General features: G+C 50.1%; 1 long non-coding RNA gene across 1 annotated transcript; it reads right to left on the bottom strand.

Annotated features, from left to right (window-relative positions):
• Window positions 1-918: 918 nt before the first annotated feature.
• On the bottom strand, window positions 919-8,883 carry LOC122889799. The gene is made up of 3 exons (XR_006380966.1): window positions 8,749-8,883; window positions 7,224-7,914; window positions 919-1,033 (listed from the first exon to the last, which is right to left on the bottom strand). It is a non-coding gene; the product is annotated as an uncharacterized LOC122889799 (long non-coding RNA).
• Between the last annotated feature and the right edge of the window lie 748 nt (window positions 8,884-9,631).

A 9,631-nucleotide genomic window follows, 5' to 3' on the forward strand; every position in this document is an offset into this window, starting at 1 on the left:
GATGGGCATTTTTTTCTTAGCAAGGATTCTTAGCCAAGATTCTGCTCATCAGGGGTCACTGACCGGAGGGAGCAACTCCGCAGAGCTGCTTGGCCGGTAGGTAAGTTGTTTGGAGCCGGGCGAGCTGGTCCCGCACCTGTTCTCAGAGCGCGTGGGAGCCCGTGAGCTCCGGTGAGATTCCTCGCTGCCACACGTACGATTCCGCGTGTATCGGTGACGATGGTCGCAGTGACGCCTGCCGTAGTGTTCATCGCCAGAGCTCCGCGTCGGAAATGCATCAGCATCAGTTACTGACACGAGCCTGTGAGACCGCGGCTACTGTCCCCTCCTACAGAGAAGAAGGGGGAGAAAAAGGATCAGGGAGAGGAATGAGGTTACCCAAAACATGCAGCTTGTGAGTGGTAGAGCTGACTTTTAACACCACACACTCTCTGGCTCCGTACCCCAGCTCTTCACTACTACTTCATGATGAGCCAGGAGCTGTAGGTCAGGTCATTTACACCAGGGCTCTGCTGCGCTAATGCTCCATCACTCCAGTCTGATCTGATTTGCTTTTAGAGCTGGAAGCAATCTGTGTAGTACATGTACAGTGAGGAAGGCAGCCTCTGTCCAAATACTGTAACTGTGCCTTACAGCTTAAGCCGAGCCTAAGAAAAAGGAGCTTTGTAAAGGGACTTTCCTAACGCACATGAAAAATGGAGAAAGATTTCTGTTTTCTCTTCTCCTAGTTATCTTGGGGCCAAGGATGGTGATACAAGGTCTAAGTGAGCCGAGGCCATGTTTGGCTTGTCTCCAGCTCCTAATACCGTGCCTGGAATGGAAAGGAAGCTCCATTCGGATAACGTACAAAAATCTGCGGGCTCACTGCTAAGAAAATGTGACTTTCACTTACTAGACGATCCTAGGCAGGCGAAGAATATAGTAAGTTCATTTAAGTGAAGACGGAAAAATATCTTGAGTGTACTATGCCCCGCGTCTGATCAGGTCTATTCTTCCTTGAGTCTGAGGGTGGTTCATTATGGATCTTATTTTCCTAAAAGACACAAAAAGGGGCAATTGGCGTAGCCATTGAGAAGAGAAAATGAAAAGGAACATCTGACCACTATTTTTTTTTTAAATGCCTTATTACAAGTCCTGGAAAAATGTGCAGAGCAGATCAAAACAGCCAGGTGTTTGGATAACAGCCCTCTGGGGCCAGCTGGCAGAGGGAAACTGGTCATCCGAGTACAAGGAAAGAAATCTCCTGAACGATGAAGAGTTAGCCCAAGACAGGGCACAGGAAAGCAGCCGGTGTGGGGGAGGCTGTAAAAGGTCATAAATTATGTGGATGAGAGAGGATGAAAGGAGCACGTTTCAGAAGGTACCAGGGGTCTGATAAAAGGTCTCTCACCAGCAGAGGCAACCATGCTGCTAGGGGTGTCCGTGGAGCCTTCAGATTTCCGTGGCTCAGGAGCCACTGACTGCAGCACGTGCCCTGACGGCGCTGGGCACCTCCGGCAGAGCCGCCCGCTCGGGGCTCTGCATGGGGGCCGCTCTCGCCACCTTGAACGCTGGCGGCGGAAACTGCTAAAATGTCAACAAATACAGCGTCACTAATGGCCTCATGACGAAGTAATTGAAAAATCTATGTTTTGGAAATGGAACTTGTCATGCAATAAAATTATGGACTTCATGTATAAGGGAGGAGTTCACACCATTGCTGGGGTTTCCCAGTGCCTCACCCCTTCACCCGTCTGACCCCACGTTCGTTTCCAGGCCAACAACGTGTCGCAGAAAGCAACGAGCATGGGCCGGCACTGGCTCGGTAGAAGCGCGTTCTACGGGTTTTTACGTAAATTAGCCGGTTCATCTTCACAGGAACAAGCCAAGGTGGCTCTGTTATTACGCCTTCTTTATAGATAAGGAAGCTGAGTCACAGAGAGGAAACTGGTAAAGGAAGAAAAGAAAAGGCCACCTGACACCCACCAGGACAAGCGGACGTAGTCTCGCTGTCGTTAAAATAAGCTGTTGATGACAGTAATGAAAGGCAAGAAAGGGCACACGGGAGAAACAGGCGGGAAAGTGGAGAAACAGCCTTTTTAAAGGGAAGAAAAGTCTAGTCTTCAAGGAAGAAAGGTAAGAGCTAGGCTGAAAGTCTATAAAATTAGACCGGAATTTGCTCACAAAGGGGACCTGAAAGCTAAAGGACAGTGTCTAAATCATGAAAAGAAAACACATCTGGTCATGCTCAAGCCGGCCCAGTAATTACAAACCTTGAAGAGGCATCGGGAAAAGGGAGCACGAGGGGGGGCGCCCAGCCCCCGGGTGAGGGTAGGGCCCAGGGGGCTGAAGAGCCATACTGTGGCCTGTGCGGTGGCGGCCGTCTGTCATGGGCCTTCAAACCCCCGGGGCTTTGTGTTTACGCCTGTGTGAGCTGAATCAGTTTAACCAACCACTACCTGTCCGCGGTCATTCCTGGCAGGTGACTCTCTGCATCCCTGCCCCCACCTGGCCGCCTCCGCGGCTTCCGCTGTCATCTTCGAAGCAGGTACCGTAGCCTGGTTCTTACGGATGGAAAGGGTCCACATACAAGGGCTCTGTCTGCCTTACAGTTCTCAACCCCGGTCACAGCAAGAGACACTGTTGCCAAGAACTGGGCCAGTGAAAATACAAAGATGTTTTTCAGGCAAAACTATGCAAACAAACTGGTTTGAAGGGAGGGGCAAGGCAAACCCAGAGTCTTAGCTCTTGACCTGGGGCAGAGGGAGAGAACTCCGAAATTAACGTGAGCTTGGCTCAGAAGGACAAATGTGGGGACTCCTTGTTTTCAGTAACTGCCGGGTCCGGAAGCTGAAAACCCAACGTGAACACTCCAAACATTTTTATTTATGTATTTTTTTTAAGATTTTATTTATTTGCCAGACAGAGATCACAAACAGGCAGAGAGAGGGGGGGAAGCAGGCTCCCCGCTGAGCAGAGAGCCTGATGTGGGGCTCGATCCCAGGACCCCGAGACCATGACCCGAACCGAACGCAGAGCCTCAGCCCTCTGAGCCACCCAGGCGCCCCAACACTCCAAACCCTTATTAAGTTGAAGTCCTCAAAATACAAGTTTGGGTTCAAGTTTCTCTTCTCCGTGTCGTAAGATGCTGGTCATTGCTTATTTGAAGTCTTCCCAGTAACAAACAAGGAAGAAGTTATCCCTCCTTCCGATGTCCTCTGCTCTGGTGGCGACGTGGGGACCCGGCTGCTGGTACGCCGCCCCTCCCGCCTGTTTCTCTGGATCTCAGAGCTTCCGAGGAGTTCTGTGAGGAGTTACTGTCCTACAGCACCCGCGGAGGGTGTGAGACGGCGGCAGACGGTAAACTCCGGAGAGGAGCGATGGCAGAGCCGCCTCTCCCAGCGGACGTCACAGCGGAGCGAGGCAGGCAGAGGTTGTGTGTGTGCTTGTGTGAGTTCATGGGCATGTGCAAGTGCATGTGTGTTTGCACACACGTGTGTATCCGCGCCTGCGTGCGATCGGACGTGCTCACCAGTCTGCCCACAGCGTGGACTTGTCGGCTCGTCAGGTCAACGTGCAGCGTTCGCTGATGACAGCTCGGTGTTTGGGCTTACTTCTTCGTTTTCGTGACATCAGGTTCGGTGTGGGTGTGCCCACGGCGTGGCGTCTGACAGCGGCTCTCAGCCTGGCCCGGGCAGACCTAAAACGCCGGGATGTGTGGGGAAGTGACTTCCGCTGGTCGGGGTGTGGCTTGTGCATCAGAACCTGTGGAAGCTCTCCAGATGGTTCTCGTTTGCAGACAAGACTGAGCACCCCGCGTGGGGAGTAACTTCCTGATGAGAAGCTTCGGAGCATCCCCTGGGCTACAAGGCTGGATGGCGTGTGATTGTAAGTTAGTGACGCCGTTAGTCGTAAGGAGAAGATACCAGTAAATATCTAAATGCGGGTCTTTCTGTTTACAAACCAGCTGGAGCAAAAGCTACGAGTCAGTCGGGGAGGCCACAAGAACCCCCCCATCTCTTCTAAATTTTGTTCTTGTCGCTAATGCATTTACATCACGGGGTGTTATGGTCCCGCGCTCCGAAACACTAGGAGATCTCAGGAAGCCCGGAGTGTAAAGGGACCGCTTTGTTAGCAGCGTGTCCTCTTCTCCTGCAGTGCAAGCAACGGGATAATCTCTGCAGACAGAACCGCTGCTTCTAGGGCACATCGGGATAGACACCGAAGCCAGGTTTTCTAGGTCCATCACCCCCAATTTCCAGGTGAACAGACTGTGAAGCCAGAAAATGATGCCCCTGGGGGGCTGGAGAAGCGAACGTCCGTCAGATTTGTGTTGTCTTTCTGCATCTTGGACACTCAGGGAACTTTCAAGGCATGACTAGATTTTAGTCAAGGAATGCCGTTCCTCACAATTCTACGAAACACGGTCAGCGATAACTCGCCACCTCTGCTGAGCGCGGCTCTGGCCCAGGCGTTCCGCTAGGGGCTCAGTACGGATTATGCATCTCATTTCATTCACAGGCTTATAGGAAGGAGATGTTGTTTTCCTCCTTTTATGGGAGAAGAAATTGAGACTTAATGTGCCTTATGACATGGTCATTATCTTGCGTCTAGTAAATGACAGCGAGGATTTAGATCTAGATCCGTGACTTCAAAACCCACGATTTTATCAGAGTTACTGCCCTTGGTTTATAGACTTCTAGGATAAAACAATTCAGTGCTTGTCTCTCAGTGCCTTGGTTTATCCCTTCCTAGAATCTGAATCCTAGTAATTGTAGGGATGAGTAAGTTTGTTGTTGATCGATATAAAAACGAGTCTTTCTCTAAGAGTTTGCCAGTGCATATGGGAACTTCAAACAACAGCGGACTTTACCGCTGGGGATTAAGACGTTTCTCTATGCAATCTGATGGATCACAAGAAGGAAGCAACAATAAAAATGAAATAAGTAGTTGCTGAACATTCTTGTGTGCCGGCTTACGCCATTGGTACTGGTATTTTGTCAACATCGAAACTGCATTTTATAGTTCATGCTGTTCCTCTTCTGTTTTCGCTGATGGTTGTGATAACATCTTGCTCAATCTGCCAGAAATACTTGAAAGTCTTCCCAAAGCTATCATTAACAAGTAAGACAAAACAGAGCCGGCCCAGGGTTTCCCTCTGCACCAATACGTGGATTTATTGAGTGAAGATACGAGGCACGAGGAGACCTGAGCTTTCCAACGTGGACTGCGTGACCGCAGAGAGGCAAACCGTGAGGACAAAAGGATAGCCAGCGAAGGCTCTGTTAGTCGCCTCTAATGTGGGCATCGCAGGGGTCCCCACCTACCTGCCCCTGCTAACGTCTGTCCTGCGCACTAACGTGTTGTCCGGCCTCCGCGGAATCCTCTCGTGCTGGTGCGGGCTGAGTGAATGGCTCGGACAGACCCCCGCGCTGGCTGCTGTCTTCTGAGGGCCGGGCAGGATGGCTCTTCTCGGACAGGGTGTTCATCCGGCCGTTATAGAATGTTCGGGGACTCGTGCCTGGGAGTCGCCCTTGAATCCACCGTGCTGGAGGGTGAAGGGCATCTGCGAATTGACGGAACCTCCAGCACATCTAAAATCTGTTTCGACCTTCTCAGAGTCTTCCGAGGTCAGAAAGCCTAGAATAAATAAATCTTAAAGATCAGTTTATTTCCTTTGGGAGTTTTTATTCCTCTGATGCCAAGACGAACATTTTTTTTCCCTCCTCAAATAAAGCAGGTAGCAGCATGTCTTTTTAGGCTGCTGGGCTCCTCTAACTTCTCCTCCGTCCTCAAGGTTAGAACGGAGTTGTAAAGGCAATGGAAAGAGGTGAGGTTCCTGCTCCTTCGCTGGCTGTCCTTGAACTGTAGGAAGGAAGCGTGTGGAGGGATGCTGGAGATGTCTTTTGATGGGGAGACCAGCTTTTGTTTCCTTCTGATTATAATATAGGTCGTAATTTATATAATATGTGGATAATTACATAGGTTATGCTATAATATAAATTATCACTAACCTGAATTTTGGAAATAATGCAAAGATTTTGTAAAACCTAGAGAGAGGCTACAGGGGTCAGAAGGACCTTGTAGTGTGCATGAGGGCTTGCCCTGCAGGCCCATGGTGGGAATGCAGTTGCCCCACCGTTTGCTTGGACTAGGCGTGGACTTATGACTGCGTCGGCCAGCCCGGTGTGCGTGGAGGGGGAGCAGAAACTCTAAAGCCAGAGTGTGCTCTGCAGTGTTCACCTTCCTTCTAGCTGGGTAGGGATTACTCCAGCAATCCTGGTCCCTGATCCAACCTTCTTATGGACCCACTTTGGATATGTAGAGAGAACACGAAATAATCTTTTGTTATTTTTAACTACTAAATTTTGGGGTTATTTGGACGGGTAACATAGTCCAATTGACAAGGAAATAATCATGGTAAAGGCCCTGTGTTGAGGGGTCGTAGAGATAGGACAAAGGAAATCGCTCAAGCAGAAAAGTCTCAGGAACTTCTTGTTTGTTTGTTTTAACCTTAGGAATTGCTGACCAGAAAATGTGGGAAAGGACTGAACATATATTAAAATGCCCAGGCCAAGCCCTACAAAGCCTCCTGTTTAAAAAAATAATGGAGTAAAATATATATAACATAAAACTTAGCATTTGAGTCATTTTTCACGTGTGCAGATCAGTGACCTGACGTCCATTCCCACTGCTGCGCGGCTCCGCCACCATCCGCCTCTAGGACTGTTTACGGCTCCAGACGGACACTGTGTACGCATTACACAACAGCCCCGTGTCCCCTGTTTACCTCCCTGGCGACCACCATTTTCCTTCGTGTCTGTGGGTCTGACTATTCTAGATACTTCATCTAAGCGGAATCCTATTGTATGATTTTTGTATCTAGATTATTTGAAGGATTTTGGGGGTAAAAGATTGCATTCTCATTTTCGCTAGCCGTCCGTATGATCTTCCTAGCTGTATCGGAGGTGATCTCGGCTCGCAGAAGAGCGGGATGGCAGGAATCTGCCGTAATCACTGACTCCAGCAGTGGTTGCGGCCACCGCCTGCTTTCCGGGCCAGAGGTCAGTAACCTTTCTAGACCCGAACGCCAGAGTTCCAGGCCCTGTGCTTTCCTTGGGTCAGGGGTCAGGGATGGTTTCCAACCCTGAATGGCAAGTTTTGCCTCCTGCTGATCTGGGGAAGACAGAAGGCCACATCCTACAAATTGGGGTAGAGAGACAGCTCTGATTTCGTTCACTTACGAAGATGGAGCCCAGCGAGAGCAGGTGCATACGGCTTTCAGAAGGGGCCGTTGACAATGGTGACGGGTCCCAACGCTCTGGAAAACCCTCTGATGGACCAACAGAGAAAGAGGGCAGGAGGCTTCTTTATCATTTTTTCACTTAAAGAAAAAGTTAAGTTGTCAGACGTTGTCAACCTAAGTCTTCGTGCTTTTTCGTAAATGTTCTCTCCCCTCCCCGAATTACGCTTGTTAGAAGTGCCTGGATCGTGCAGGGGGAGCCGTGGAGGGGTGAGGGCTGGCAGTGGAAGTGGGTCGGGAGCTGTAGCTGGAGGAGGTGAACTCAGTGGCGCTGACATGGTCCTCGAGCTCCCAGCCAGGGAGGTGGGCCGGCCTCGGAGGGGCAGGAGAGCGCTGGGGGCCATCCCTGAAGTCCCGCTTCTGCTCCATTAGACGTGCGGGTACACGGCGGAGTGGCAAGATCTCTGTCTTCCGGTCATCCCGAGGTTTGGAAATGAGCACAATCAGAGGTTTATTAATTATTTTAAAGGGCCACAGGCGATGTCACCGGGTGCCGTAGCGATAATGAAGCTGTATCTAGTTTTATGCGCTTGCGCAGTAGGTACCGTGTCTGTGCCAGGAGTTCAGCTGGCTGCGGAGCGTTCCACAGACGCGTGCACACGCAGGCTCTCCTCCTTCGCGGAGCTCCCGGTCTAGGGAGAGACCATTATTAATCAATAAGTCAGTCAATAAATATTTCCTGAACATGCATTATGTTCCAGACCCTGGAGAGACTCCGGGAAGCGAAGCAGACACAAATCATATAAACAGATTGTCAAATTGTCCCTCTAAGAGGAGCTAGGAAAGAGGGGGGTTCTCTACTGTGGGAGCCTGTGAGCTGAGTTTAAAGTAGCCAGGGAGAGCTGGTTTGGAGATCCAGGGGATGGGGGATCCACCGGCCAGAGGGGACAAATGAGCTTTTCCGGCAGGTGGGCTGGCACTGCAAGGGTCCTGTGGGGCTTGGTGGGCATGAGAACAATGGGGGCCATTTGTGGTTAGATTGGGGAGAAGGGTCTGGGGGACTAGTTAAGCTGGCGGGGCGGGGGTGGGAGCCAGTCCAGAAAGTCGTCCTTATAAAAGTAAGAGGAGAACGACTTGTCATTTTCCTCGTTAGAATCTGCTCCCTTTTCTGTCCTCCTCATGGTGCCATGGCTAAGGGCATAGTTTCTGGAGCCCGACTGCCAGGGCTGGACCTCCACTTTCCCACTTACAAGCTTGGTAAGCACAGCGCGTATAACGTCTCTGTGCCTCAGTTTCCTCGTCTGTAAAGTGGTAAATATGATATTACTTACCTCGTCAATTTGTTAGGAAGATTAAATGAGCTTATATATGTGAAGCGTTTAGAACAATACTAGGCATGAATTAAAAGTACCACGTGAATAAGACGATTATGGCCCCGTATGAGGGAGAACGTGCGTAATCACCAGCTGCTCCCCAGACTGTGTGTGAGCCAGAAACCCAGCCTGAATTATATTCAAAACACATACCTGTGTGCGTGATGCACAGAGAAAACCTAAACCAAACCGCAGGTCTCTTCAGTGTCCATTTACAGTACGGACAAATGCCTTTCTCAAGGAAATCGTCTTGGAAAAGTGCTATTTTCAAGGCTGAGAGAATTAAAAGGCCTTTGGAAGAATGTGTATTCCTGATACTGATTCAGGCGATACTTGGAGCTCACTACGGGGGGGACTGACCCCAGATGCTTTCATCATTCTGCCGTTGATGCAATGGAGCCATCTCGGGTGGCAGAGTCGGGAGCAACTTCAGGCATCAGCACATCGTTTGTTCTGGTGTAACTGGCAGTTTCTGCATGAAGCAATCACATTAGACAGTAAGAGCTGCCAGTTTAAGAATTTAATAGACAAGTAATTAATTTAACTGAGACGCTTCGGTGAAAACCATAAATACCATCTGTGGCTTCTCCTTTGGAAGGTGGGGACACATTTTTGCCAAAGTTTCCTCCTTCCTTCCTTTCTCTCTATGACTTCTGAAAAATAAAAATAATAAGCAGGCTTTGTACCTCTCGATTTAGTAACATTGTGAATCCTTAGGCTCTCAGTGTGGGCGCTGCTGTCCTATTGAACACACTTTTATGGAAAGCTCATTGTGTACAAGGCCTTGTGATGGATGTTTTCATAGGATGCCTCGTGGAATCCTCACAGTAATTGGATAATCCTGGGCAGGTCTCGGGCTCACTGGCCCTGGATCCCACCTCACGCTTCCTGTGCTCTGGTTCGTGTTGCAGAGACTGACTTCTCCTGTCCATGCGTTTGGGCACTGGGGGCCACTGGTAGAGATGTTGAGTGTGGGCAGAGAGGGACGCCAGGGTCTTCCTTCCATCTCTCTGCCTAGGACTGTACCTCCTCTTTG

Source organism: Neovison vison, chromosome 11 (assembly GCF_020171115.1).
Source record: "Neovison vison isolate M4711 chromosome 11, ASM_NN_V1, whole genome shotgun sequence".
Lineage (NCBI taxonomy): Eukaryota > Metazoa > Chordata > Mammalia > Carnivora > Mustelidae > Neogale > Neogale vison.